A 27,899-nucleotide genomic window follows, 5' to 3' on the forward strand; every position below is an offset into this window, starting at 1 on the left:
GATATAACGCGACCCGAGTAACACGGGTTCGCATACGACGCGGTAAAGCTCTGACACGCTGCTCTGAGCAGCATGTTAAGGGTGCCGGGCCGGGGCCGAGGGGTTGGATAAGGGGCAGAGGGTCTCGGGGGCGGTCAGGGGCTCCCCCCCCCAGGGTCTAGGAGGCAGGAGCTGTGGGGGAGGACAATTTTGGGGGCCCCGCAGTCCCAGAATGGCCCGGGAGATTAGCGGGGGGCTGGGAGCAGCCCGCTCCGCTTCCCTCACCCCGGCCCCAGCCGTGTCACTCGGGGGAAGGGGCTTGGGAGAAGGGATCCCCCCGCACTCACTGGCAGTGGCGGAAGTGGAGCAGCCCGCCCCCAGCCCGCTCCACTCCGCCAGCTCCCAGCTGTGGCACTCCGCTTCCCGCCGGAGGTGAGTGTGGGACCTTTCCCCACCCCCCAGCAACACGGCTGGGGCTGGGGCTGGGGCTGGGGCAAGGAAAGCGGAGCGGGCTGGGGCCGGATCACTCCGCTTCCTGCCACCGGTGAGTGCGGAGGGCGTCCTTTCCCCAACCTACCGGCACTCACCAGTGCCGGGAAGTGGAGCAGCCCGACCCCAGCCTGCTCTACTCTGCCAGCTCCCAGCCGCGGCGCTCCACTTCCCGCCGCAGGTGAGTATGGGGGGCGTCCTTTCCCCAACCTCCCTGCACTCACCGGTGGCGGGAAGTGGGAGCGCCGCAGCTGGGAGGTGGCTGAGTGGAGCGGGCTAGGGCCGCGTTGCTCCGCTTCCCGCCGCAGGTGAGTGCAGAGAGCGTCCTCTCCCCAACCTCCCCGCACTCATAGCCAGTGGGAAGCGGAGCAGTCCGGCCCCAGCCCGCTCCACTCAGCCACCTCCCAGCCGCAGGTGAGTGCGGGACCTTTCCCCAACACCCCTCCGCCCCCCCGCCCCCTCCCCAGTGACACGGCTGGGGCTGGGGCAAGGAAAGCGGAGCGGGCTGGGGCCGCGTCGCTCCGCTTCCCGCCGCAGGTGAGTACGGGGGGTGTCCTTTCCCCAACCTCCCCGCACTCACTGGCAGCGGGAAGCGGAGCGCCGCGGCTGGGGCCACGTTGCTCCGCTTCCCACCGCTGCCGGTGAGTGCCTGTCAGGGGGCGGGGGGTGTGGATAGGGGTTGGAGCAGTCAGGGGACAGGGGGGTTGGGTAGGGGTTGGGGTCCTTGGGGTGAATAGGGACAGGGGTCACTGGAGGGGGTGGTCAGGGAACAAGGAACGGGGGGGGCCAAAGCAAGTTCGATATAACGCGGTCTCACCTATAACGGGATGAGATTTTTTGTCTCCCAAGGACTGCATTATATCGGGGTAGAGGTGTACTTAAATTTCTTGAAGTCTGTGGTGCAGTCCTGAGACAACTGGACCTTCTTGGAGGTTGCGTAGGTTCACTAGGTTTGTCAGCAGGGCTGCAATCGTGGTGAAGTCTGGAATAAATTATCTATAATAGTGTGCCAGTCCTAAGAAGTATCATACTTGCCTCTTTGTGGTGGGTTCAGGGCATTCTGCTACAGCTTGGACCTTTCCTGCTAAGGGGCACAGATGCCCCCTCTCCACTGTACACCCTAGGTACATCATTTCTCTATTAGCTGGGTGGCACTTAGCAGGGTTAGCTGTAAGTCTAGTTCTTCTGAGGGCCTGCAAGATCACTGTGACATGTTTTAAATGCTCATTCCAGGACTTGCTATAGATGACTGTCATCGATGTATGCAGTTGTGTACTAATTGTGAGACCAATGAACCTTGCCCATCAGCCTTTGGAAGGTGACTGCCATGCCTTGTGTACCAAATGGCATCGTCTTAAATTGGTACAGTCCAAACGGCATGTAGAATGTCATCTTATCTCAATCCAAGGGATCTGTCAGTAACCCCTGGTTAGGTCGAGGATGGTTATATACCTGGCAGTTCCTAATTTCTCTAACAGTTCATCAACCGTTGGCATCAGGTAGGTGTCGAATTTGGATACCACGCTCACCTGCTGGAGGTCTATGCAGAATCTGGTCGACCTATCCTATTTAGGTACCAACACTATAGGGTTTTGTCATTTTTATGTGACTCTCCAACCACCCCAAAGTCAAATACAGCTTTCAGTTCCTTCTGTACTGTTTCCCACTTGTGCCTCAACAATGATCAAAAGTTCTCTCACTTTTTCCCCCTCTTTCTGTCTGTATATGAAGGAACAGTAGACGAGTCTGTCCTGAAACTGTAGAAAAGACCACTGAGAAGGACTGGGCCAGTTTTTGGACCTGCTCCTTTTGCTCCATCTGCAGGACTTTGTTGGAGCTGGGAGCTGCAGGAGCCTGGGGCTTTAGTTCCAGTTCTGGAGAAAATGACGATACCAGGAGCCCTTCTTGATATATTCAGGACTTTAGCAGGTTGACATAGTGCATAATTTATTGCCCCAATTCATCTGATTACTTCAGAGGGACCTTACTTCAGAGGGACTTTGCCATCTAGCAAATACTTTGGATTCCTGGGTAGGAAGCAGGAGTAACACCCGGTGCCCTGATTGGAACCCCTGGACATCGGTTCCCTTGTTTTGTGCTTGCCCCTGTTGTGCCTAGGTTAGATTTTTCTCTCAAAAGCTTGTCCAAAGATCTTTAATTTCTCTCTCAGCAGTATCACATACTATACCAAGTTTGTGGGCTTGAAACTTTGTTCCTCCCACGTCTCCCAAAGGAGGTCTAGTATTCCCCTTGGCTGTCTCCAGCATAGTAATTTGAATGGGGAGAATTCTGTTGATGCCTGAGAGACTTTGAGGATGGTGAACAGGAGTGGTGGGAATAATTGGTCCCAGTGGCGAGGTTCCAAGGCTATGAACTTCCACAGGATATTTTTCAATCGCTCTACCAGCCTGTCAGATTGTGGGTGATACATGGACTTCAACAGGCTACACAGTTAACTCATCAGTTGGGACATGAAGTTGGTGCCCTGATCTGTGATTATTTCCTGTGGGATCCCCACCTGGGCCAACACTTTCATGAGCTCTGAGGCAAGGGCTGTTGCCCTTGTGGAGCAGAGTGGAATTGCCTCGGTATTGCATGGCATAGTCTAAGATGACTAGCATGCACTGGAATCCAGCTGCACTCTTGTCCAAGGGGCCTCACCAGGTCCATGCCAGTTGTCTCAAATGGGGTCCCTATCATGGAGAGGGTGTTATCAGGGTCTAGGGTACCTTCCCTTGACTTGCCCACTGCCATTCTGGGCAGGAAGCACGCAGTTCTCTTGTACCTCCTGGTGGATGCCTGGCCAATAGAAATGAAATGAAACTCGATTGAGAATTTTTTCATGACCCAGGTGTTCAACATGGTATGGTATGTGCAAGGCATAGTATTTCCATGCAGTGGTGTTTTGGGACAAGCAGTTGCATTTTAATGTCCTCCTGTTTGGTGATCCTTCTCTGTTCTATATATTGTCTCTCCCTCTAGCTTGAAGTGGAGCCATTTTTTCAGGAATCGAGTTTCTACCACCTCAACATTGACCCAGATGAGCTGTTTGGAGGCTCGTCCCAACGTTGAGTTATTTCTTTGTACTTCAGCAAAATCCATGTTGTCTGAAAATATGTTGGTTACTGCAGGCTTGTGTAATTTCTCCTGTTGTTTGGCCCCCTTAGGGAAAGCCATCCTGCCCCAGTTGAGGCATCATTCATGGCGGACAATGTTCCTTCTTTTGGGTCTTCCTCCTCATCTTTGCCTACTAAGTCTTGCAGCTCTGCCATCTCTCTGTTTCTGGCATCGTCGTCTGTCCTTTCTGGAGGCTCCCTGTCTTTGGATCCCATCAGGTCTTTAGAAAACTTCCAGTCTCACCTGAATATCACCAGATATGCCAGGTTCGGGGCTACCCCCCAACAGATTTAATCATTGTGTTCCTGCACCCTCCGCTGCATCTTCTTTGTAGGGCAAGGGCATGCATCCCCCATGGATGCATTGCAAACAGATGGTGCCTGTGGGAACTGTTTCATGTCCCCTCATATTTGTCCTCACCAGCGTCTTGCAGCACCCCAGGTCAATCAGTTCTTGCGCTGCCATACCATTGACCTGTACAGCCATTAATATTTTCGTTGACACTCTCTTGTGGGCCCTGGATTTGGCCAGCCATAGTTGGTTGTGGAGTCAGTCAATGTACAGGGAGTCATGGTGGAAGTGTCCTGGCTGCCTCCGTGCAGAACAAGCCCCTCTTGCCATGGGGGCCCCATCTGAGTCCTACCTCTCCTGCCAGCTTTAGGGAGGGGCTGCTCACTGGTCTTCCACACTTCTTAATTCCTGGTCTTGGCAGAGGTGCATCCCCACCTGTCACTCTTGATCTGCATCCTATCTTTGCTGGGCCCAGGTAGCCCTGTCCTTTTGTGCCCCCCCTCTCATTCCCCCCTCCTTCCATTGCCTGGGTTGGTGAGGTGGCACTGGACTGGCTCAAGGGGTCTCCCCATGGGCCTTGTGGGGAGCTGGTAATTCTCTGCCAAGGTTATGGCCTCAGAGACAGTTTCAGGATGGTGATGCATCGTCCACTTCCCTTCTCCCCAAGGGAGAATCTGTGTGAACTGTTTCAGGACAATTATTTCAGCTACTTAGGCTCTCAACTTTTCGTGGGGCTGGAGCCATTGCCAGCAATGTTCTCTTAGGCACTGGGTTGCCGCCTGCTGTCGTGCTCCAGGTGTGAGCCTTTTCCCCCTGAAATTGCTGGCGGTATGTCTTTGTGGAAGTATCAAAGGCATGTAGGATGAGTGCCTTACGTCAAGGGTAGTCTTGTTCATCATGCCATCATGTTGAGACCCCCGATACGCGGCCTGGGCTGCTCCTGTCAAGTAGGGCACTAGCAGAGTGGCCCAGCTCTCTGCAGGGCAGTGAGCCACCTTAGCCACCCTTTCAAAGGTTACTAGGAACACCTTTGGGGCATCCCACGGCCCCATTTTTGTTAGCTTCAGTGAAGGTCTTGGAGCCACCTGCTGCCAAATTGCCCAGGGTACCCTGGGGAGTGAAACAGTATGGCCATCTGCTGCACCGGTTGGTGCTGTTGGTCTGTTTGCTGAGCTGCTAGTTCCCTGATGAGGTGTTGCTGCTTCTGGAAGGCTTGCTGCTGTTGCTGAGCAGCCAGGAGCAACTGGGTCTGCTGCTGCCGTTGTTCCTGCTGGTCCATCTCCTTTTTCAACATCTTGCCCAAATCCATCTTTTGCTCACCGCTCTTCTTTTTTATGTTGCCCACATTCTCTACCACTTTGTAGCGAGCTTGGGGGCCAGTCAGGCCACACCCAAACAGTCTCTCCAAGCCTGGAGACAGCTCTTCTGGGCTCTCTGGGGACTTGACAGCCAAGCCACAGTTTGTCACCCCCTTGGAGTCCTCCAGGATCTCATAGGAGGCTAAGGGAAGGATAGGGGGGACACAGGCCCTCCCTCTCCACCAAGTCCCAGCCAGGTTCTCAGTCACTTCTGGCTGCTACTCCAGATTAGGCTCCCCTAGGCCGCTCCCTGCTTTCCCTCTTTTTCCCTTCTGTTTGGCACTAGACTTTTGGCACTAGACTTTTGCTTACTCAGTCCCAGTAGTTCAGGGTTTCAGCTGGGGAGGTGGGAGTGGGAGGGATGCTTCCTCTAACAATATGAAAGTGCTAGCAACGCTTTTCAGGCCGCATACTGTTTCCTGGAGAGAACTGTTTGGAAGGGACACCTCCAGGGTAACTGTCAAGCCCTGAGGCTGTAGGCAACCACAATAAAGCTGGAGTTGGTTCATTAACCCTGTGTCAGAGTGAGCTCTTACATGACAGAAGATCCAGACACAACACTTCGGAGCTCACATTCAGAGTTCAGTTGTTCCCCACCATCCCACCTGCTTAGTCAGGGGGACGGTGGATCCTGGCCGAATTGTACTCACAATCTTGGTATTTCCTTTGTAGATAGTTCCACCTCTGCGGCTATAACCTGTCTGCCTTGTTGCATGCCCCTTGCTCCCACTGCTAGTCTGCCAGATCTTTTAAACTAGTCCCTTCTTAGGGAGTATGCCCAGCTCACAATACTTGGTCCAACATTGTTCCACCACACCTTTTACCTTAGCGTGGGGTCTGTAAACCCCCTCAAAGGCAGGATAACTCCGTTTCTATGATAGTGAATGCAATTCTAGGTGGTACGTAGATAGCTTTTTCTTTTGCGTTTGAAAATAAGCCTGGCCATGAGCCCTGAGCACAGAACAAATTCTTTATATCCTTTGTGATTTAGGTATATGTGTCTTTAAAATCTGTTAACAAAGTACTGCAACAAATTAGGGATTAACGACATGCTAGTTAGTTTTGTTAGGAGAGGTTGGGGGTTGGGAAATGGGAAAATTCACATTTTTTATATTAGGCACGGCCCGCTGACACAAAGCTTAGTTGTATCATACATTTCTTTTCAAACAGTTCCTGATCTCATGGGTGTAAGGAAGTTGTGATCCAGCTGTAGCAGTATAAAACTGGCAAAGGAAATAAGCAAGGATTTTGAACAGATTTGTGTATTGGCAATAAAATAGTCTTAGCTCATCTGGTTTCCTTACACCGTTCAGAAAGCTTTAAAACCATGCAGATCCAGTGCTGAAAAGTTGTTGTTATATGTTATACTGAAATACAAAAGTGTTTATCTTTTTAAAAACTTGTTAAAAATCTTGGACTGAATATAATATTATTTAATATTGAGAACCTTTAATATTAGCTGGAATCAGACATTGTTCACACAGGCCTTCTTTGTTTCCTTCTCCAGCAGTATCAGGACACCTCAATCCCGATCTTCCATAGCCTTGCTGCTTCTTAAAAAAGAAAAACAAAAACAAAGTTGACTAATTGGGGCCAGAGTGCAGTTGGAATATGTGTTTGTAATTATTTTTGGTTTGTTTGCACATACGGATAATTGCATATATATACATGTCTGAGGTTGTATATTTATGTCAGAGGTGATATATTCTTATGGTATGAATTTTTAAAAAAAGGTCCCTGTGACACTCTGTATCTTAGGGGAACACCCTGCACCCCCATGTTCATCCTTATAATATGATTGTGTGGTATCCAATGCAAGGTTTGTCATGTCGGGTGTCTTCGGAAGGCTCATGATGCACTGAGCATTGTTGTTATAGTAATGTTATAGGTTGTAATTTCGTGTATATAGTTATGAGACTGAAAGTGTATCCTCATGGCTCAAAACAGGCCCAAGCAAAACTCTCCAGGAACAGAGGGGCAGTTCACACGTCATTAGGGCATGTATGGGACAAACTCAGCCCAGCCTCACAGGAACAAATGACACTGGCCTAGGCAGCAACAAAGGATCTGTTGGACTCTCGAGTGAGTCACCCCTCTTCCCTTGGTCAGTTTGGGACTACAGTGAGGTAATGCTCACCTGACTCTGAAGAGGGGTGCGGGCAAAGCCAAGAGGGAAGAAAGGGAGAGACGTTTGCCATGCTCTTCCTCTCTCTTCCACCTCCATCTACAGCAGGGGTGGGCAAACTTTTTATGGCGCAAGGGCTGCATTGGGGTTGCAAAACTGTATGGAGGGCTGGGTAGGGAAGGCTGTGCCTCCCCAAACAGCCTGGCCCCAACCCCTATCTGCCCCCTCCCACTTCCTGCCCCCTGACTGCCCCCCTCAGAACCCCTGACCCATCCAACCCCCCCTTCTCCTTGTCCTCTAACTGCCCCCTCCCAGGACCCCCACCCCTAACTGCCCCCTGGGACCTCACCCCCTATCCAACCCCCCTGCTCACAGTTCCCTGACTGCCCCTGACCCCTATCCACACTCCTACCCCCTGACAGGCCCTCTGGGACTCCCACGCTTATCCAACCCCCCTGTTCTCTGTCCCCTGACCCCCCCACCCCAGAACCTCTGCCCCATCCAACCACCCCCTGCTCCCTGATTGCCCCCGGGACCCCCCGCCCCTTATCCAACCCCCTAACCCCTTACCATGCCTCTCAGAGCAGCATGTCTGGCAGCCGCGCCGCCCGGAGCTAGACATGCTGCCGGTCTGCTCGGCAGGAGCGCACAGCTCTGCTCGGCAGGAACGCGCAGCTCCGCTGCCCAGAGCGCTGTCCGCGGGGCTGCAGGGGAGGAGGGACAGCAGGGGAGGGGCTGGGGGTTAGCCTCCTGGTCGGGAGCTCAAGGACCGGTCAGGATGGTTCCCACGGGCCGAACTCTGATGTACAGACACCACCACCAAGCAACTGAAGCACTGATCAAAGGGGAGAACCTGGCTGAAGGGCAACCAGCCAGCCTGTGGTGAGAAGCATCTAAGTTTGTAAGGGCACTGAAAATGTTAAGATCAGCTTAGAATGCATGTTGCTTTTATTTCATTTGACCAAATCTGACTCGTTGTGCTCTGACTTATAATCACTTAAAATGTATCTTTTGTAGCGAATAAATTTGTTTATTCTATCTGAAGCAGTGTATTTGGTTGTCAGAGACTCCCCTTGGGATGACAAGCCTGGTACATAGAATTTCTTTGTTAAATTGATGAACTTATATAAGCTTGCAGCATCCAGCGGGCATAACGACACTGCACAACGGAGGTTCCTAGGGTTGTGTCTGGGACCGAAGATATTGACTAGTGTCATTCGGTTGCACAATCTAAGCCGCTTACATGCTAGAGGCTGTGTGTGAAACAGACCAGGAGTGGGGGTTCTCACAGCAGAACAGGGTAAGGCTGGCTCCCAGAGTCGAGGATTGGAGTGACCTAGCAGATCCACGGTCCAGATAACACCAGGGGAATGTCAGTCCCCTATTTTTAAAATTTCTGTTAGGATATGAAATAAGTTACAATATAGAGAAAACAAAGACTTCACCTTTCAACATCACTTTTAGTTTAATCTTTTGTGGTTAATATTTTAAAGTCAGAACTAGTATATATATTATATTATATTATATTATATTTATATTGTATATGCACACTAATGTAATATATTTTCCATTTGGGGATTAATTCTCTTTGAACCATATAAACACCACCTGTGCTAATTTTAATTCCTGTGTAGTTTTGATCAATTATCTCAGCAGGCTAAAAGAAAGTTAATCAAAATGAGAAGTGCTTTTGAAAAATAAATACATTCTACCTGGAGTTCAAGTTTCTATTTTAATAAAACATTATTATTTGTACTCGTGTTCTCATGAAACAAAATTGGCTATTGGAGAACAAGGTAAAAGCAGTTTTGTTATTATTTGTGAATATCTGTTTGTGTGTGGTAAGTATCATATGTTGGTATTCAAAAGGCAAGACTGTTACCGGGGGGGGGTGTGTGTGTGATTGGTGGGGGTTTTTTAGCTATGAAAAAAACTAGGTCAAGAGATTGTCAGTCTTATTAATAACTTACTAATAACTGTATTCAACAGAAATTATTCTCTGTGATTGCAAAGCCTTCTGACTCAAGAAATATAGTTTTCAACCATAGTTTAGGGGGTGAGGGGGAATCACTGCTCTGAAACACTGGCAATGGCTTTTCTATTTCTGTAACATTCTGAAATGTCACCTTCCTCTGATGTAATCTTGATAACCTCCGTAAAAACTCACATATGTACGCTTTCCCACTATGCTTGAAGTTGTGATAGGAACAGTGAGGGTAATTAACCAATGGAACAATTTACCAAGGGTTGTGGTGGATTCTCCATCACTGGTAATTATTAAATCAAGATTGGATGTTTTTCTAAAAGACATACTCCAACAGGAATCAATTTAGGGAAGTTCTGTGGCCTGCGTTTTGCCTGTGGTCAGATTAGATGATTACAGTGGTCTTTTCTGGCTTTACAATCTATGAATCTATAATTTTGGAGGCAGCATGGCATAGCTGACAGAACACTGGACTGGGGCAAAAGAGACCTGTGTTCTATTCCTGGTGACTTTGGGCAAATCATTTCCCTGCTTTTTCTCTGTTTTCCCCATCTAAAATGCGGATAATGATTCTGATTTCTTTTATAAAGCACTTTGAGATCTACTGATCGAAAAGTGCTATATAAGAACGAAGTGGTGGTATTATGCACAGTGGAATCCATTTTAATTGGAAAGGCTTTTTGAGCCTCAGTATGTTTTTTAAGTCAATCTTATGATTTTTGGATACTCTGGGTTGGCAAGGCAATATTTCTGTACCTCTCTGGTCCCGGCTCATTCATCCCACTACATCTTCCAGGATGCCTCGTAGACTGTCCTTGTGGAGTGTATATATACACAGCAAAAACCCTTTTCTTTGCTGTGTATACATATCCTTAGTGATGGGAACCTAGCCCATAGAGGAGAATGGGACCACGATATACGTGAACTACAATTCCCAAGAGCGACTGCAGCAGCATTTCAGAATTAAAACACTTTGGTTTATGTGTATGTTTTCCTATTCCAACTCAGAGCATCAGTAGAGAAGCTGCATTATACCCCTGTTGACCTGCCCATGGGTGGGTTATATGTGAATTCCATCTGTTACAGTAGCATTGGGTGAGCTATTCATAACAATTTTATGCATTTTGTTCCCTTTTCATTTGCAAATTGTTTGTAAGCAGACTAGTTGTTGTTTTTTTAATGAATTTGTTCCATAATAATTAGTAGCAAGTGTTCTAGGCAAACAGACTTCAGTTTTTGGATTCCTTGAAACTTAATGGTTTTAATGCTGTGTGAGCAGTTACCATAGTCATATGTATTAATCTGTTTCATGGCCACCTGAATGTAATTCTAATAAAGAGAGAGACAGAGAGAGCTTGATATGTGATTCTCTCAGATAGAGTGACAGGAGCAATTGATGAAGTTAGAAAGAGCTAGGCTATCAGGATTAAGTTATTTTTCCTTTCCAGGCAATGCAAATCAGGCCTTGGAAGTAGATCTCTGCTAGAAAAGTTAGCTATTATAGTACTGTGTGGTGGGGTAAGATTTAAAATTAATTTTTGTTGGAAAGACAGATAAGCAGATCCTTAGGACTGTAATTTTCTGACTTCTTGGAGTCTTGGAAAGTTTCCAGCATATAAAAGGCATTACTGTAAACAAATAATAATTTTTCCATTGATCTCTCACCCCTGGTTGGTTCCTAAATGCACAAAGCCATTTTCCTGATGGCACCAGTGACATTTGCCACTTAGGAATTACAAAACCAGGTATGTTGAATTTTTGTGGTATACAGGTGTCTCCTGATTTGGGGGTGGAAGGTACGTAGGGATCAGGGCAAAATTAAAGGGGCAGTGATTCAAATTAAAATAGTGATATCTGTCACTTACAGAAAGACCTAGAAGTAGTTTGCTACATCTGCTCTGAGTTCCTCTGCCAATATTTGTACTGACTATAAACAAAATGCTGTCAAATACACAAAGTAAACTGAAAGAACAGAGAAATATTTTTCTTAGATGTTTCCATTATGGTAAACTTTGTTACTGTAAGAACAATAGATTAAAAATGTCAAAGCTGTGGTCATTATTAAATTGATAGTGTCCCTTTAAGGTTGTATGTTAGAAATAAGGTGCAAATTTTTAGCAGTAAGGATAATTAACTACTGGAACAGTTTACCACGGACTGTGTTGGATTCTGAATCACTGGAAATTTGTAAATCAAGACTTGAGGTTTTTCTAAAAGTACTCTAGTTCAACAGCTATTGGACTTGAAACAGGAATTAACTAAAGGAAGTCCTGTGGTCTGTGTTAGACTCCAGGAGATCAGACTAGATGATCAAAATTGCCCCTTCTGGTCTTAAAATCTATGAATTAATCTATATTTTTGTAGTTAACTCTGTTTGAGGTTTTTCAAATGGAAGTTCACATTTGAATTTTCAGGCTTCCTGTTTTTAATTTTTTCTTTCCTTGACTACTGGCTTTTCTAATTGTATGCATTTACTCAATTTACTTTCATATGGATCTTCCGCTGGTGTGTGGGAGGTGGATGGAGGATCCTTCCCTTCTGCTGTGATAGACGGTGCCTATGATACAAATCTGATTTGTAAAATGTTGGTTTTAGGTCACGTTTTAAAATATGTGATTAATCAAATTTGTCACTTTCAGATTTGTTTTTGTAAGGTGTGGGATTGCAGGTCAAATACTTTCATAAGTAAGCTGTACAAAAAGCCCTAAACAGAATGTAATAGTCCATATGACTAATGTAATTGGATCTTTTTTACTAGCATAAATTTTGTAGATATGAAGCAAAACTTCTAAGTAGACCAGTTGACACCCACATAAGACTGAATTTATAACATTGTGAGGAAATCACTATGCAATGTAAGCGCTAAAGTACTGTCAACACAAAGAAAGCTTAGGCCAAACAATTATGCGTGTGTGTGTGCACACATGCGCGCACACACACACTTTTAAAATCATTAGTCTCCTAAATGAAAAAGTAATCTTCAAATAATCTGCGTTCATGTATAAAATGAACAAACTTTTTCTCTTGCCCAGAAGTTATACAACTAAAAATGAAGACACACTTGAATAAATAATAATATTGCAATAATCTGTCATGCTGTGACAGTTTGAAATAGTTTTCCCACACTTTCAACTGTAGACAGATTTAAAACCATGGGGAACTCTGGAGTTTTCTAATTATACTAATAATTGAAATTTCTCTTTCCTATTGCATTCCATTCTGACCTCACAAAAATATATATTTGTATCTATATGGGTAATACTTTTCTACACTTATTGGCTTTTTCTGTTAACATAGAGTAACAACCAAGCGATGCTACTTTTTTCTTTAAATGTGGTCTATTTTGTCTGATTCTGGGTGACTAGTCTATACTGCATTGAGTTACATCCCATGCAGCCCTGATGACTTCAGTAGGGTTGTGAGATGTACAACAGTGAAATTTATCTCATTGCATCTTCACATACCCATATAATGCAAAATTTACTATTTGAACAGATTGAAAAACGTGGGAGAGGAAAAGATAACGCTGCAGGACAGATGAAGGCAGAAATTTCTTCACCTGCTGCTGCTTTTATGAAACTTTTTTATATGTATTTCTTGACATTTAAATACACTTGCTTTTATGTTCCTTACATACGTATGTGCAGAGACACTTTCTTAGAATATTATTTATAATTAAGCATTTTGTGCATTTCTGTATTGGAAGAGGTCACCATTTAACCCTAAAACAAATTTTGAAGAACTTTTAAACTTTTAAACCCAAGTCTTAAGAGTTAGGTTTTAGGTAACTTTTAGGTACATACCTATGTGGTGGCCATGCCAACCTTTTAAGTTTATACAGAAGCAGAAAAGTATGACACCATCTTTCAAGGAAGATGTAAGTCTCCGATGGTATCCGGGAAGTTGCTATATTTCATATTTTATTTTGTAGTGCTATTGATTATACAAAATATTTAATATATATGTTTCATCAGCAATCTGAACTAAAAATCACTGAGAACCCCAAATGTTGGCTCTTTATTTGGGTAAAACGCACAAGTTGTGGTATCTGAGCATCTTCACTTACGATATAGCTATCTCCAAAACAATGTATCTTTCTTTATGAAAATATATTGTATAGACTAAACAGGTTGACAAAACATACTTAACTGTGGAATCCTGAATTTAAAGTGGCAATTGAAACCGTTCCTTAAAACTGTGGTGGTCCATCCCATTTGTAAAACAGATGTTGGCTAGTTAATTGCCTCTCAAATACAAATGCAAAGTTAACCCATTGATTCTAAAGTTTCAGTGTAGAGGAGAATGCATGCTTGATGGAGCAATCAAGTGTGAATGTCAAATGCCAGTGGCCTTGGGCTTGTCAACAGTCTGCCCTGTTCCAACACCAGACTCTGTCTTACCACCTTTTCTGCTTCCCTGCTGCTGTGACACAGATGTATTAAAGGCTTTTATAATACTATTTATATAATATGCCTAATAGTAATTAAATCTGTCCCTGGCATGAATCTCATTGCTGTTTTTACAAGCTTTTCATTAAAGTTGTATGATTGTTGCTTTGGACTGCAGTGCTGTAAAATGTGGATAAGATTTATCAAATGAAAACCAGACACATGGCATGTCATAGAAAAGCAATGTCGGCTAATTACTACTGTTCTGAGCTCTATATAGTGGTGAACAGTATAAATGGAGAAAAATCACAGGTGGTAGTTTAATTTATACATTATTAAACTTAGTTTAAAAAGTATAAATTTAAGAGTTGTGAATTAATGTGTACATTAATACAGGAACTCTTTAATTTCAGTACTGATCTGATACTTTGAGAACAAAAGTCCAAGGTCAGAGAGAGGGATTCTGTGGCCATTGGCGCCATCATGCCTTTTATAACTTGACAGATCACTAATATTAAATGTTTATAATAGAAGCTGTAAGTGGCTTATGTCCTCCAAAGTGAAGTGTGAAATATTCAGATTCCATTTGATGATTTATACTGTTCTCAGCATTAATGGTTGGTTTGGCTGCTTGCCCCTCACATGTTTGCCAGCTTCCAGTTTCTTTGAGAAATACAATCAGTTACTCAGATTTAGTTGCTATTGGCCACTGAACTTCACAAGTATTAAACTGGAATTTTTGGTGGTGGTTCAGCTAGTATTGCAACCAAACTGAGATTTGAAACCCAGGGAAAACAGCTAGTCTTGGTTTCTTATATGCATTTGTGTCTTCTCTGAACTAAGGTGCTTCAACTAACCATTTTTTAAACCGGGGCTTATTTTAGCATATATAGATGAACATTCTCCTTATGGGGTTGGTTCTCTTCTTCTTAGAGTAAGGGAGTATGGAATAAGTGAATTATTATTGAATACCTCTGATAAAGTAGATCTCCCAGGTATGAATTGATTTGTTTTTTACATCTAATCACTGTATTCGGGTTGGAGGTGGAAATTACCAGTTACGTGCTGACGTCACTAGAGGACTACACTTACAGGCTAGAGGTGGGCCCTCCAGTGAAATCTAGAGACAAAGACCTGGGAGGAATCCCAGCACCTGCCTTTCTCAGAAGCTAAGAGTTGCAGGAACTGAAAATCTCACTAAAGGCTCATTCAAGAACCCTGTTCAGGAATAAATTTCTTCATGTTCACCTATGACTTCACCTAGATGGCTGATCAACCCGAAGCCTCTCCTCTGTGTTGCTGGTAGCCTTCTTTCTCTACCCCTGCCCCCATCACCACCTTACTGAAGGAGGAAAGGAAGATGTGACATGCCATAGGGCACTATCAGTTAGAGCTGGGCAAACAATGGATTTTTTTTTAATTTACTGACAATTCCAAAAACAAAACAAACAAAAAAATTAACTTTGAATTGAACCAAAAACATTTTTCAAAAATTTTATGTGAATGGAAAATGAAAAAAACCTTGAATTGAAACAAAACCTCTTTGTCACTTATAGTGACAATTCATAGTCATTCATGAATATAATAGCCACTGTGCCAGAGAGAGAAAGAGAATGACCCTTAGCCCAGTAGCTAGGGTACTTCCCTGTGGTGTGCAATACCTGTGTTCAAATCTCTCCCCCACATCAGGCAGAAGAAGGAATTGCACCCAGGTCTCTTTTACATCCTAGGTGAGTGCACTAATCACTAGGCTAAAGCTAAAGGAGCTGCGGCGTCTTTGGCCGTTTTGTGGTATAGTCTTCCTTTCAGTTACTTTTGTCAAAATGCCTGAAAATCAAAATGATCATTTTCAGGTTGAAATGTTTTGCTTCAGCATTACCAAAACAGTTTGACTTTCTTGGTTCAGTCAGAACTGTTAGGTGAACTTGACATGAATTTATGAATAACTTCGGTTGACCTGAAATACATTTTTTTGCCAAATAAATTTCTTTGAAAAATTATGCCCAGCTCTACTGACAATATTGGTACATTACTAGATTGTTGTTATAACTTTTACAGAGGGGATACTTTATACAGCACATTTAACTCCTTGATATTCAATCTCTCATGATCATTTACATTTAAAAAGACGTATTTTCCAGTATATAATCTTACTTTTTATTTGCTCTTTGTAATTGTTATCCCTTAGCATCAAAGTAAAGGTTCTTGACTTGTGCACAATCCTGGCCGCTTTGCTCTGAGATGTGGATATCCTTATTATTTAATGTAGCAGACAACTCTGTCCTCTTTAGCATTTGACATTTTTATCATACTTACCTAGTGTCAGCTTGTTAGTGTAAAGTTTAAAGTTAAAATAAATAAAAACTGCTAATGCATAAACACAGTCTGGCAAGAACACACACAAACTACGAAATCTAATGTAGACTCAAGTGCCAGATTTTGGTACTGGTGCTCATGTAACATAGCACCATAATGCATGAGCAATCCTTCTGAAATACTGTTATTCAGTGTGAATGAAGGTATTAGAATCTGGCCCCAAGTGAACATGCATCAAACTGAAGGATTTTGTATGTGTGAAGCATCTGCCCCTGCAAGTAAATAAACTGCAAACCTGTACATTGGAAAGTAGTTGGACTACTCTGTCTCTCAAACTGGAGGAGAACCTGCCTTTTCAGACACTGGTAATACCCTTGGCCTTCTCTTTCCGACTTCCAGTCTCTGTCCTTGCAGTTGCAACTTTCTGTATCTCCCTTAAATTCTTCATCACTTATAGCTTGAGATCAAATGTAAGAAATTCCCTTCGAAAAAGTTTACTTTTTGTCACAGTAAATGGAAAAATAAGCATTTTGAATGTCATCTGAACTTTTAATTGTAGAATCAATATTACAATACTATGTTTGAGATAGAGGACTATATTCACTATAGCTAATACTGCTGTCCCCAGAAATCTTTTAAATTGAATTATGTTTATCAAAGTAAGAAAATGATAGTATATATTCAAACACTCAGTATTTTACTAATTGTTTTCTCCCTTACATGCCCATAGGCAAGGATAAAAAATCTTTTACATTATATTTGGATATCTTCCGTCTACTGTTTCTTTTTCCTTGGTAAATAAAATGTTTAGTGTGTGTTCCTGTGTACTTTGTGAATGGCTTCTAGATCTCCTCCTTACTACATAAATGGTTATATGTTAAATATGATTGTTTTACATACAATATAAGCAGAGCTATTAGGCATTGCAACAGATTATCAAAGGGGATCCCCAAGTGGTAATGGTTAAGTAGAAGTTAAATAAGACAGAGATAAATGATAATGTATTGGAGTGTCCTGTGTGATGCAGATGTCTGACTAGATAATCTGTGAAATTAGTCTTGCCAGCAATAATTCAGACTGCTTTCCTTCATCACGCAGCACTGAGTTCCTGCTGGCCCATTGGTTTTATTGTTTGATAGAGCTATCACAGAAGCTGATACAAACAAATTCAGCCGGATGCCAGGCCCCTCCTGTAGCAATGTGTAAATTCAGTGGAATTAAAAAAATCAAAAAGCAAAAACCAATTGTTGGTAACATATAGCATAGTACAGCAAGTGAAGCAACTCTGTTCCCTTCTGCACATTGTTTTCTTCATTTTCCTTAATCTAAGAAGTTCTTTGTAAGTAAACAATCACCTGCCTTTGTAAGATGTACATATACACATACATAGAAATAAATACAGAACAAGGAGTAATGGTCTCAAGTTGCAGTGGGGGAGGTTTAGGTTGGATATTAGGAAAAACTTTTTCACTAGGAGGGTGGTGAAGCACTGGAATGGGTTACCTAGGGAGGTGGTGGAATCTCCTTCCTTAGAGGTTTTTAAGGTCAGGCTTGACAAAGCCCTGGCTGGGATGATTTAGTTGGGGATTGGTCCTGCTTTGAGTAAGCGGTTGGACTAGATGATCTCCTGACGTCCCTTCTAGCCCTGATATTCTATGATACAGTTCACATCTATATGTAGTTGGATATGTAGAAAATGATTGCTACTGAAAAACTAGATTCATGCCAGCAGCAGTTAGTTTTTCAGTGGAAGTGTATTAAAAGAAACATATTCTGCACTTTTTTTTGTTAAAATGTAACCTTACAATGGGTCCACTGTGCATTTCTGCTTGAGTAAGGACTTGTACAATATTTTGCCCAATGTGCTTTTGTAAATAATTGTATGATCACTGTAAGTACTGTTTTTTTGACACACATGTTGTGTCATACAGTGAATGCATGTTGATCATACAGTGACACCCAGACTACAAAATGTATACTTCCTAGATACACTGATTGGTTAATCTGTAATGGATACAAATGCAGAGGTAAATTCTTTATAAGTAAAACACACTGTTTGGGGAGACAAAAAGAGAGAGAGTACTGAAAATGTGGGTGGGGAACTTATAAGCAATAACAGCCCTGAACCTAGAGTTTGGCATGAAGTTTTTCCATAGGAAAGTCAGTCTTTCTATAGGAAGTTTAAAACAAACAACCCCTATAGACTAAGTTCAGGCATAGCTGCAGATTTCAGTCAGAATACTTGATCTTTTAACATCTGAGTTATTTACTAAGGTAAGCTATTTTTCCTTAGTAAAGAAATGAAGGGAAACAAAATTAATTAGTTCTGTTTATGGCACTTTCATCATGAGTGTGTGTGTATTTGTATATATACCCTGTTTCCCCGAAAATAAGACAGTGTCTTATATTAATTTTTGCTCCCAAAGATGCGCTAGGTCTTATTTTCAGGGGAGGTCTTATTTTTCCTGGAGCTTCGGGGCCTTATATTCCGGGGTGGCCTTATTATCGGGGAGGTCTTATTTTCGGGGGGATGCCTTATATTACAGCGAGAGGCAAAACTGGAAGTAGGTCTTATTTTCGGGGGATGTCTTACTTTCGGGGAAACAGGGTATGTACACATATAATTGAAGAGAAAGTGGAATATTATTAAAGTTTCATAATCCCCTTAATTTCCCCAAATTTTAATTTCAGATTCAAACTTTACTTAGTAGGGCCATGCCTAATTGGGGGGGGATGACACATTTTTACAATAAGCATGACAAGTAAGACATATAATAGTAGTAGTGATAATAAATTGTTGTTAGAATTTAGAAGGGATTGTTACCACGCTAATGCCCTGAGTAGCAGTTTCACTCTATTTTTCCTGTTGTAATACGTATCCATTCAGAATAGTCACCAATATATCTGTTTTCATCAGACTTCACTTTCTATGGTGAATTATAATATTGTAGTAAACCCCTCATTTCACTGCTCATAGTTTTCTCAAACACTTATTTTGGGCTAAAATTTATCATTCCTGGTCTTTATCCAAAGGGTGATTTTTTTTTTTTTTTTTTGCCATTCAGAAGTCATGAAATTCAGAAGTTAAGATTCCCACAACAACAGTAAACTCTGCCACACTAAAGATATATATTAAGCATAAATTGACAACACAGGCAGGTAAAATGCAACATATTGTATTGCTGAGTTAGCATTCATTGTGGGGAACCTAACTTTTGCATTTCCTGACTTTTGTGTGTTTAATTTCTGAATCTTGTCATCGGTTTAATGTAGCGTGTGTGTTTATGAAATAAATTGCCTAACCACAGATTGGAAGAGAAATTACTGGAATGAGGCAAAATAGCCCCTTAAATTATAAACCCCACCTTCAATGTCTTAAGAATGTCACACCCTTTAAATTCACTGTGCCTTCTTAATTCAAAACTTGTGTTTTGGTTTTGCTGATTTGAGACTATAATGCTTTATGGATTTAGAAGAGCAGTGACTCACCTCTCCTGTCTGTAAAAATTTGGAGTATACATTCAGTAGACTGATTCTCTTTGGCATAATGTCCACTGGCAAATAGTACCTTATTTTCAGTTATTTGAAAGTCTGCGACCTCCTACGCCTTATCTGCTTTGGTAAATAACTTCTCTCTCTCCAAGGATATCAAGGTATCCTAGTTTTCTTCAGTTGCAGAAGGCATTCAGATCTATCTTAGCATAGAGGGTTTGTCACATTTAACTGAATGTAGCTGGAGCCCTCAAGCTATCTAGTTACAGTTAAACAGTAGACTAATATTTCTTTTCTTTCCTTTCCTTCCATTTTCCTCCAGTGATAGTCAGCACAGGTAGTATCCTATCCTGCTGCTATTAAGTGTCCAGATCAGCATATCTCTTTAATAGCTACAATCCCTCAGCGTACACCCAGTGATGTTTGAAAGTTTAGCAAGGTGCTTTTGGATAAGGAATTATTTCAGTCATTCATAAATCCTTCAGAATTAGCCTGGGCATGTCTTTTTTTGTGACCTTAGAGCTGCGTTATCTTCACAAACACCAGCACTTTGATTTCATGCCATACCAGAGAGTGAAAAGAGGGCGGAAAATGTCAAACGAGGAAAACACCACATTTCTATTTGAAATGAATGTCCTGAATGACAAGTGGTATAGAGGCTATTGGTATTTTCGAAGAAAGGTGTTATATAGCTAGATGACAGTGGCTATGCAGATCGTACACTGGGCTCTTTGGGGTGAAATTTAATATCCTTTCTTTAAATAAGAACTAAATGTCCTGTGGTTCCAAGTCATTAAAAGAAAATGTGTCGCTTTGACAGTTACAAATATATATATATTTTAAGGTTAATTTAGTTATCATAGTTTAACGTAGGGATCTGTTTCTCCTATACAAGTTGATGGCAGCAGCAGCAGCAACTAATACAGAAAGAGGAGTTGCAGTGTGTACACTGTTTAGACTCAGCAGCACCTGTCAGCTCTAACAGGGGAAATATAAGGCCCAGAGCTCTAATTTCAGTAGGCAAGTAAAGAAGGGAGTTATTTGTAAAGCTGGTCCAAAACTTTTGAAATATTAATGGCTTTATTCACAGATATTTTTTTGAAAAATTTGAACGAAAATTGTTGCCATTTTTTTACCGGTTCTACTGATTTGATGCCTGCTATCTGTGCTAGAAGTATTCACCAGACAGAACCTTTATGACTCTGGCTGAAGAGACAGGTGAAGACACCTGTACATGAACTTCTTGCAGCTGCACAGCCAAGGCTGGAACAGGTTCAGTAGCTACACTTACAGGACACAAGCTGCGCCCTTCGGGCCAACCATGGGTGCTTGCTGGGTGCTTGAACCAACCAGTTTCTGCTGTCCTCCAGTCAACCTGAGGGTCTGGAAAGAAGACATGTTTCCTTGTAGCAGATCCCTACAAAGTGGCTCCAGTTTTAAGATGGATGAGTTTTACGCTTTAGTGCATTATTTTAGTGAGATTTTCATTTAAAATTTGTTAATTTTGGTTAACAAAATTAATATTTGTATTGAATTGTAAAAGTGTGTTTCTGTTAATCTGTTTATTGCTGATGTTTATCTTCTGTTATCGCCGCAAACAGCAGAACTACAATACCACAGAACCACTATAGTTATAGTAAAATACCTACATAACTATAATGGAATATAAGCCTAAATAATAACACTTATGTCATGCCTCATATTCATTTCTTATTATTTATAACCACATATAAAAAGGCATCCATCTGCTATTCTTCGCACCTTTGACGTTGTTTGAAATAACACAACAGAAACAAAACCAGCAACTTCTCAGAAAAACTCAAACTAAACTTAATTTCCAATACAACTGAATAAGTGGGACTTTCTCCACCAGTGTCTGACAACATCAACAATCTCCTCTCTCAAGACCCAGTTTCTTTGGCTGAGTATATTAGCCAGAAGTGGGAGAATCTCAGTAAACAATTCATATCAGACAAATGTTTCTCCTTTTTCTGTTTGCAAATTTTCCGAGATGATTGTTTTTCTCAGATTTATTCATGATACACAGTTACTTCATATATAATTTCCATAGATAGCTTGAAGTTTGTGAGATCTCAGTATTTGAAATTCAAACTATTCTGATTGGGCACACAAGTCTGTATCCTAACTGGATGATCGTAAGTCTTAGAGTCAGGTTTCTAGAGTTAATATTGATCATTACAAATTCAGAATTCTCCTTCCGAAAATATTCTGAAACACTTGCTTAAAGTAATTATTTTGGCACATGTTTTTGCTTATAAACTTGCTCATACATTTGCAGAAAACCAAAAATATTTTAAAAATGTGAATTCATTAATTTTATTATTGCACAGTATAAGCCCAACTCTAATCACAGTAGCTGACATTAGAAATAAGGATGCAGTGGTGGCTATGGCTGGAGATGGAACATTGGAAAGGAAGCACTGGGGCTCTGAAGTGGCATTGAGCAGTCTCTCTCCCAGGTGTTTCGCTGGCTGGTTCTTTCTCACATGCCCAAGGTCTACCTGATCGCCATATACAGGGAATTTTTCCCCAGGTCAGGTTGGCAGTGACCTTGGGGCGTTTTTGCTTTTATGTGCGGTGTGTGGGTTTGCCAGGGTTATCAGGATTATCTGGTATATCTTAATTAATCATTTCCCTGCCTTTGCTGGGGCCTTGAGCATTGGTGTGCCTTGGTCCTGCCTGTTCTCTGCCCATTGCCCTTAATAGTCTAGCGTCTTTGGGCTGTAATGCTTTGGTCTAATTTTGGTTGTTGGGTTTAATGTGCAGATATTGAGTGGTGTTGGTGGCCTGTGATGCGCAGGAGATCAGACTAGATCAGGGGTGGGAAAAACTACGGCCCGTGGGCCACATCCGGCCCTCCAGCCGGTTTAATCCGGCCCTCGAACTCTCACTGGGGAGCGAGGTCTGGGGCTTGCCCTGCTCCCACGCTCCAGCCAGGGAGCGGGGTTGGAGGCCGCTCCGCACTCAAGTGCCAAGGCTCCCGGAAGCAGCAGCATGTCCCCCCTCTGGCTCATACATTTAGGGGCAGCCATGGGGCTCCGCGTGCTGCCCCTGCCCCAAGCGCCACCCCCGCAGCTCCAACTGACCGGGAACTGCGGCTAATGGGAGCTGCAGGGGCGGTGCCTGCAGATAGGACAGTGCACAGAACCGCCTGGACGCACCTCTGCATAGGAGCCGGAGGGGGGATATGTCGCTGCTTCCAGGAGCTGCTTGAGGTAAGCGCTGCCCAGAGCCTGCACCCCTGAATCTCTCCTGTGCCCCAACCCCCTGCCCCAGCCCTGATCCTTCTCCTGCACCCCAACCCTGTGCCCCAGCACGGAGCCCCCTCCTGCATCCTGAATTCCTAATTTCTAGCCCCACCCCAGAGCTCGCACCTCCAGCCAGAGCTCTCACCCTCTGCCCCAGCCCTGATCCGCCTCCTTCCCTCCGAACCCCTTGGTCCCAGCCTGTTGCACCCTCCTACACCCCAAATCTCTCAGCTCCACCCCAGAGCCCGCACCTCCAGCTGGAGCCCTCCCCCCCACACCCTAGCCCCCTCCCACACCCTGAACTCCTCATTTCTGGCCCCAGCCCAGAGCCCGTACCCCCAGCCAGAGCCCTGACCCCCTCCTGCATCCCAACCTCAATTTCATGAGAATTCGTGGCCCACCATACAATTTCCATACCGAGATGTGGCCCTCAGGCCAAAAAGTTTGCCCACCCCTGGACTAGGTGATCTGGTGGTCCCTTCTGGCCTTAAACGCTATGATTTAGGAATCTAATGTTAAGCAAGAGAGCTTGAAAATTAGGGTCCCTAAATTTTACTGTTACTTATTAAGATGAATAGGGCAGTTAACTGGGGGTGCTGAGTACAGTGCTTGTGAGGGGCCCAGCACCTTCAGTTCCCACTGAAATTAACAGGAATGAAAGTTGCTGAGCACTTGGTAGGATTTTGGCTTTAGAGCTAATATTTCAGGCTATTTGTCTGAAAACTGAGAAAGACAGTGCTACACTGATTCACATGCGTAAGGCTATCATTATACCCAGAAGAGCTAGAAATGTTCTGCATCCTTATTTTAAATGAAAGCAGAAAATATTGGCTATACCAACAGTCTACGAAATATCTTACAACTTCTGTGGAGTGTGTTTCTAGTGGCCCTTGAGTCCGCCAACTGTAATTCTGGTTTTTGTAATCATGGCACGTGTCCATCACTAACCGACTCATTGCTTAGGCAATTGAAAGATTTTAACCAGGTTCAGTCACTGTTGAGTTGCTCTGAGTTTGCCCTGTGACCTAGAGGTGAAAGGTTCTGTACCCATTAACAATCTTCTGAACCAACCAATTTCAGTCTCCCAATTTATATTCATAGCAGTGATTCATTTCTTATGTGCTGCATCACATGACATCACTAGGAAAGTAACTCATTGCCTTGTACAAAGAACACCCTGGTTCAAAGGTAGGAGGGTGGATGAACAGAGATATACATTTAGAAATACTGACTAATTGCTCCCTTGAATGGGAATGCTGACTGCTGGAGAAAATTTAGACCAGCTTTTCATAAGAGCTTTTGACACACACAACTTCATACTGAATAGATGAAAGCGATAGAGTGCACACAAGAAGCATCTTTTAAATTAAGTACTTCACTTTTATGCCAAGTGAGTTAATGGAAAATGTTATGAGTAGACAGAGTCAAACAAAAAAGTTACTAACTTTTATACGCATTGTATGTGTATGCAGTGTAATACATAGCATGTGTATTGTTTGTTTGGTCCCTTTGTGCATATGCTTTATGATAGTATTCAATTACCTGACCACATACAACTTCTCAAATACTACACACACAAAAATACTTTAGAAGTACACTATTAATATTACAACTCAAGCACTTAAAAGTTAGGGAGTGCCAGAATGAGGAGCCCAGAGGGGGAGCAACCTTCAATCAATCTCAGGGCTTGTCTTCACTACCGGGGTAAGTCGACCTAAGTTACGCTACTCCAGCTAGGTGAATAATGTAGCGGGAGTCGACGTAGCTTAGGTCGACTTACCGCGGTGTCTTCATTGTGCTGCATCAATGGGAGATGCTCTCCCGCCCACTTACTTTGGAGTACCGGGATCAACCGGAGAGCACTCTGCCGTCGATTTAGCGAGTCTTCACTAGACCCACTAAATCGGGTGGGCAAACTACGGCCCGCAGGCTGGATCCAGTCCCTCAGGGCTTTGGATCCAGCCCACGGAATTGCCCCCCGTGGTGCCGCGGGCCCCGCACCGGTCTCAGATGCGGCCGGCACTACGTACCCGCGGCCCCCGGGTGGGAGGGCAGAGGATTCCGTGCGTTGCCCTTGCCTCCAGGCACCGCCCCCTGCAGCTCCCATTGGCCAGGAGCAGGGAACCACGGCCAATGGGCGCTTTGGGGGAAGTACCTGGAGGCGCGGCAAGGGCAGCGCACGTGGAGCCCTCCGCCCCCCATCCCCCAGGGGCCGCAGGGCTTCCTGGAGCGGCGTGGGGCCGGGGCCAGGGCAGGCATGCAGGGAGCCTGCCCTGGCCCCGGTGTGCGCCGCTGCCACCCTGGAGCTGCTTTAGGTAAGTGACGCTGGGCCGGAGCCCGAACCCCTCCTGCATCCCGCCCCCCAACCTCCTGCCCTGAGCCCCCTGACACACCCCCACCCTTCCTGCACCCCAACCTCCTTCCCTGAGCCCCCTCATACACCCTGCACCCCTCCTCTGCCCCAATCTCTTGACCTGAGCCCTTTCCTGCACACTGCACCCCCTCCCACACCCTGCACTCCCTCCCGCACCCCAACCCCCTGCCCTGCATACAATTTCCCCACCCAGATGTGGCCCTTGGCCCAAAAAGTTTGCCCACCCCTGCGCTAAATCAGCCCCTGCTGCATTGATTGCAGTAGCATCAATCTCCCCATAGTGAAGACCAGCCCTCAGTTCTTCCCAAACCCCCAACCCATCCCCCCACCAGCTCCTTGTCCCCACTCTCTTTGCCCAGCCCGTCCCAATTCTGCCCCCACACCTTGCCTACTCATTAGATCTATCTCACCACCTCCTTCCCTTCACCCCACTGGTTCTCAGTCCCCTTGCCCAGCCAGTCCAAGTTTCTCTCTCCTCCCTTCCCCTGCCAGTAGTCCCAGTCTCCTCCCCTGTTCCCCTTTTCTACCCAGGTTGGGGGAGCATGGGGACATAAGTTTCTTGAAAGGTTTCCAGAATTTTTAACATGGGCAAAACAATTTATGTTTCCCTAGTCTTGATCTCCGCAATGGCTGAACCATTTTGGCTGAAATTTTCTAGAAAAGTTCAGACTGAGGCATACATCTGGTATGGAAATTTTAGCCCAAAAGATGAAGTTTGGAAAAGGTATAAGTAACTGAAAACAGGGTCTTATAGTGGGAAGTGTTGGGTATCCTTAATGATAGATGGTGCTACCAGCTTTGCCTGTAATAAGGAATTTTAAAAAACTTGTGATGATGATCTGCTCACAGCTGAAGAAAGGTGATAAACATAACCTCAGAATAGTGTCTCTTCTTCTTAGGATCAAATTCTGAATGAGGTCCATAGGATTAAAGCTTCCACAACAGTAACAGTTAGAAGAAATGTACAAGATTGTAATTTCATTGACATCAATGGGAATTCAGTGCCAAACTGCTCTTTTTGCCTTTTGTATGTTACACACTATGAGTCCGTTGTGTCTGGTGGTAATGAAGGTCAAACTAGAATGTAAAGTAGAACTGCCTCTCTCGAGGTTAATCCATGTAGCACCACCTTCAAACAAGTAATTTTTATGTATGTCTTGCTTTATAAAGGTAGCTGTTAATTCCACATTAGCCAGGATGGTTAGTAATCAATCTGCCTCTGCCTCCTCCATCAGTTCTGATAGTAGTTTAATGGATAGTCCCACATTTCCTCTCCAAACAGAATTCTTGTTATTTCATAATAATCCAGGGGTAGCATTTGGGACAATATTAGATGGAAAGGCAGTTGCGTTCCTCATGAGACTCCAGGCCTTAAGGAATTGTGATTCCTGGGGTGAAATTCTGGCCCCTCCGAAGTCAATGGCATAACTCACACCACTGCCCTCTCCGGTTCCCAAAGCATCTGTTAATGTAATTTTCAAATGGGGCCAATGTTTTTTTAGGCATACTTATAACTTGAAAGTGTATTTTGTTTGCTAAGGATTAGGACCCTCAACTTTGACTAGCAGGACTAGTATACTGCAACTGATTTGATGGTTTGCCTAAACCATTGACCACCTCCTCTCCCCTCATTTTCCACCCACCCTCCTCCAAAAGTGTATCTGTATATCTTTTGTTGTCTAACGTCTGTTCTCTTTTTGTTTCACCTAATGGTTTTGATATTAAATATATCTATTTTCAATTCATATCTAAAAATGTGGTTTCTGAGACCTATATCCATCAAGCTAAATATCCTTCACTTTTGCTGTGTTTCTAGGCATTGCAAGGAATCTTCTGGAATTCCTGGTGAAGAGAGCTGCCTAAAATAGTGATATGAAAAATCCCTCATTCCATTTAGAAACTTGAGCCTAAGGCAAGTAACTCTATGTAGTTCAGAGTGGCATAGCTGAGGCTCGGAAATCTTATATCCAGGTAAGAAATATATTTTTCAGACTGTATTTTAATTTTGAGCTGGCAAAAATTCCTTTTAAAGCTGAAAGACACCACCTCAGTTTCATGTTCACAAATCTACATCCACTAGGGAGCAGCTTGCTTGAGATCTCTGTCATGTGTTCTGTTTTTAAAGATGCACTGAACTTTAATTGTAGCATTCATAACTAGTTTCTCATGTGGCCGGAAAACTATAGAAACATTATAGTATGTCACTAACAAAAGGGGAACAGTGAAGTTTCCATATAGAGAATATCTGTTTACCAGTATAATAATTATTTCTTAGTACCAAATTCATTTTGGCTAATTACTTGTAAAGGCTAAAGGGTGGAAAATAAATAAGTAGTATGAACAGCAATCCTAGAAGTTGTACTTGTTTGGGCCCTTCTGTACTACAGCTACAAACCTCTCAGGGGACTCAACTAAAACACAGTTTTATTGTGTAGCATAGACAAGACTTTCACCATATTTCTGTTCTATGTTAAATGTGAACTTTGTGGTGAATGGGTGGAACATACTTACCTGTAGAAGTTGGCTGAAAAGCTCTAGGAACAGCTGATGTGGAAGACGAAGAAATCTGTGCAGAACATCAAAATCAAAGGGCTGCAAACTTCAAATTTTTAAAATGACTATTGCACGATAAAATAACTTTTCTGATGACGTGCCTTTTAAATAGGAAATCATCAATTGTTTTAAAAATTCCTTTTAGAAAAATTGCAAAGATATAT

The 27,899-nt window shown here is 43.6% G+C and overlaps 1 protein-coding gene across 3 annotated transcripts in view; it reads left to right on the forward strand.

Moving 5' to 3' along the window:
- FAM110B (family with sequence similarity 110 member B) overlaps positions 1 to 27,899 on the forward strand; it is a 182,491-nt gene that overhangs the window by 31,856 nt on the left and 122,736 nt on the right. For 2 of the 3 annotated variants that reach the window (XM_024200379.2, XM_024200378.2), the window contains one exon: positions 26,999 to 27,153. The exons of the other annotated variant lie outside the window; for it this stretch is intronic. The gene's annotated coding sequence lies outside the window, so the exon portion shown is untranslated. The remainder of the gene's footprint in view (positions 1 to 26,998; positions 27,154 to 27,899) is intronic. 3 annotated transcript variants of the gene reach the window in all.

Source organism: Terrapene carolina, unplaced genomic scaffold, assembly GCF_002925995.2.
Source record: "Terrapene carolina triunguis isolate 2854851 unplaced genomic scaffold, T_m_triunguis-2.0 Scaffold58, whole genome shotgun sequence".
NCBI lineage: Eukaryota > Metazoa > Chordata > Testudines > Emydidae > Terrapene > Terrapene triunguis.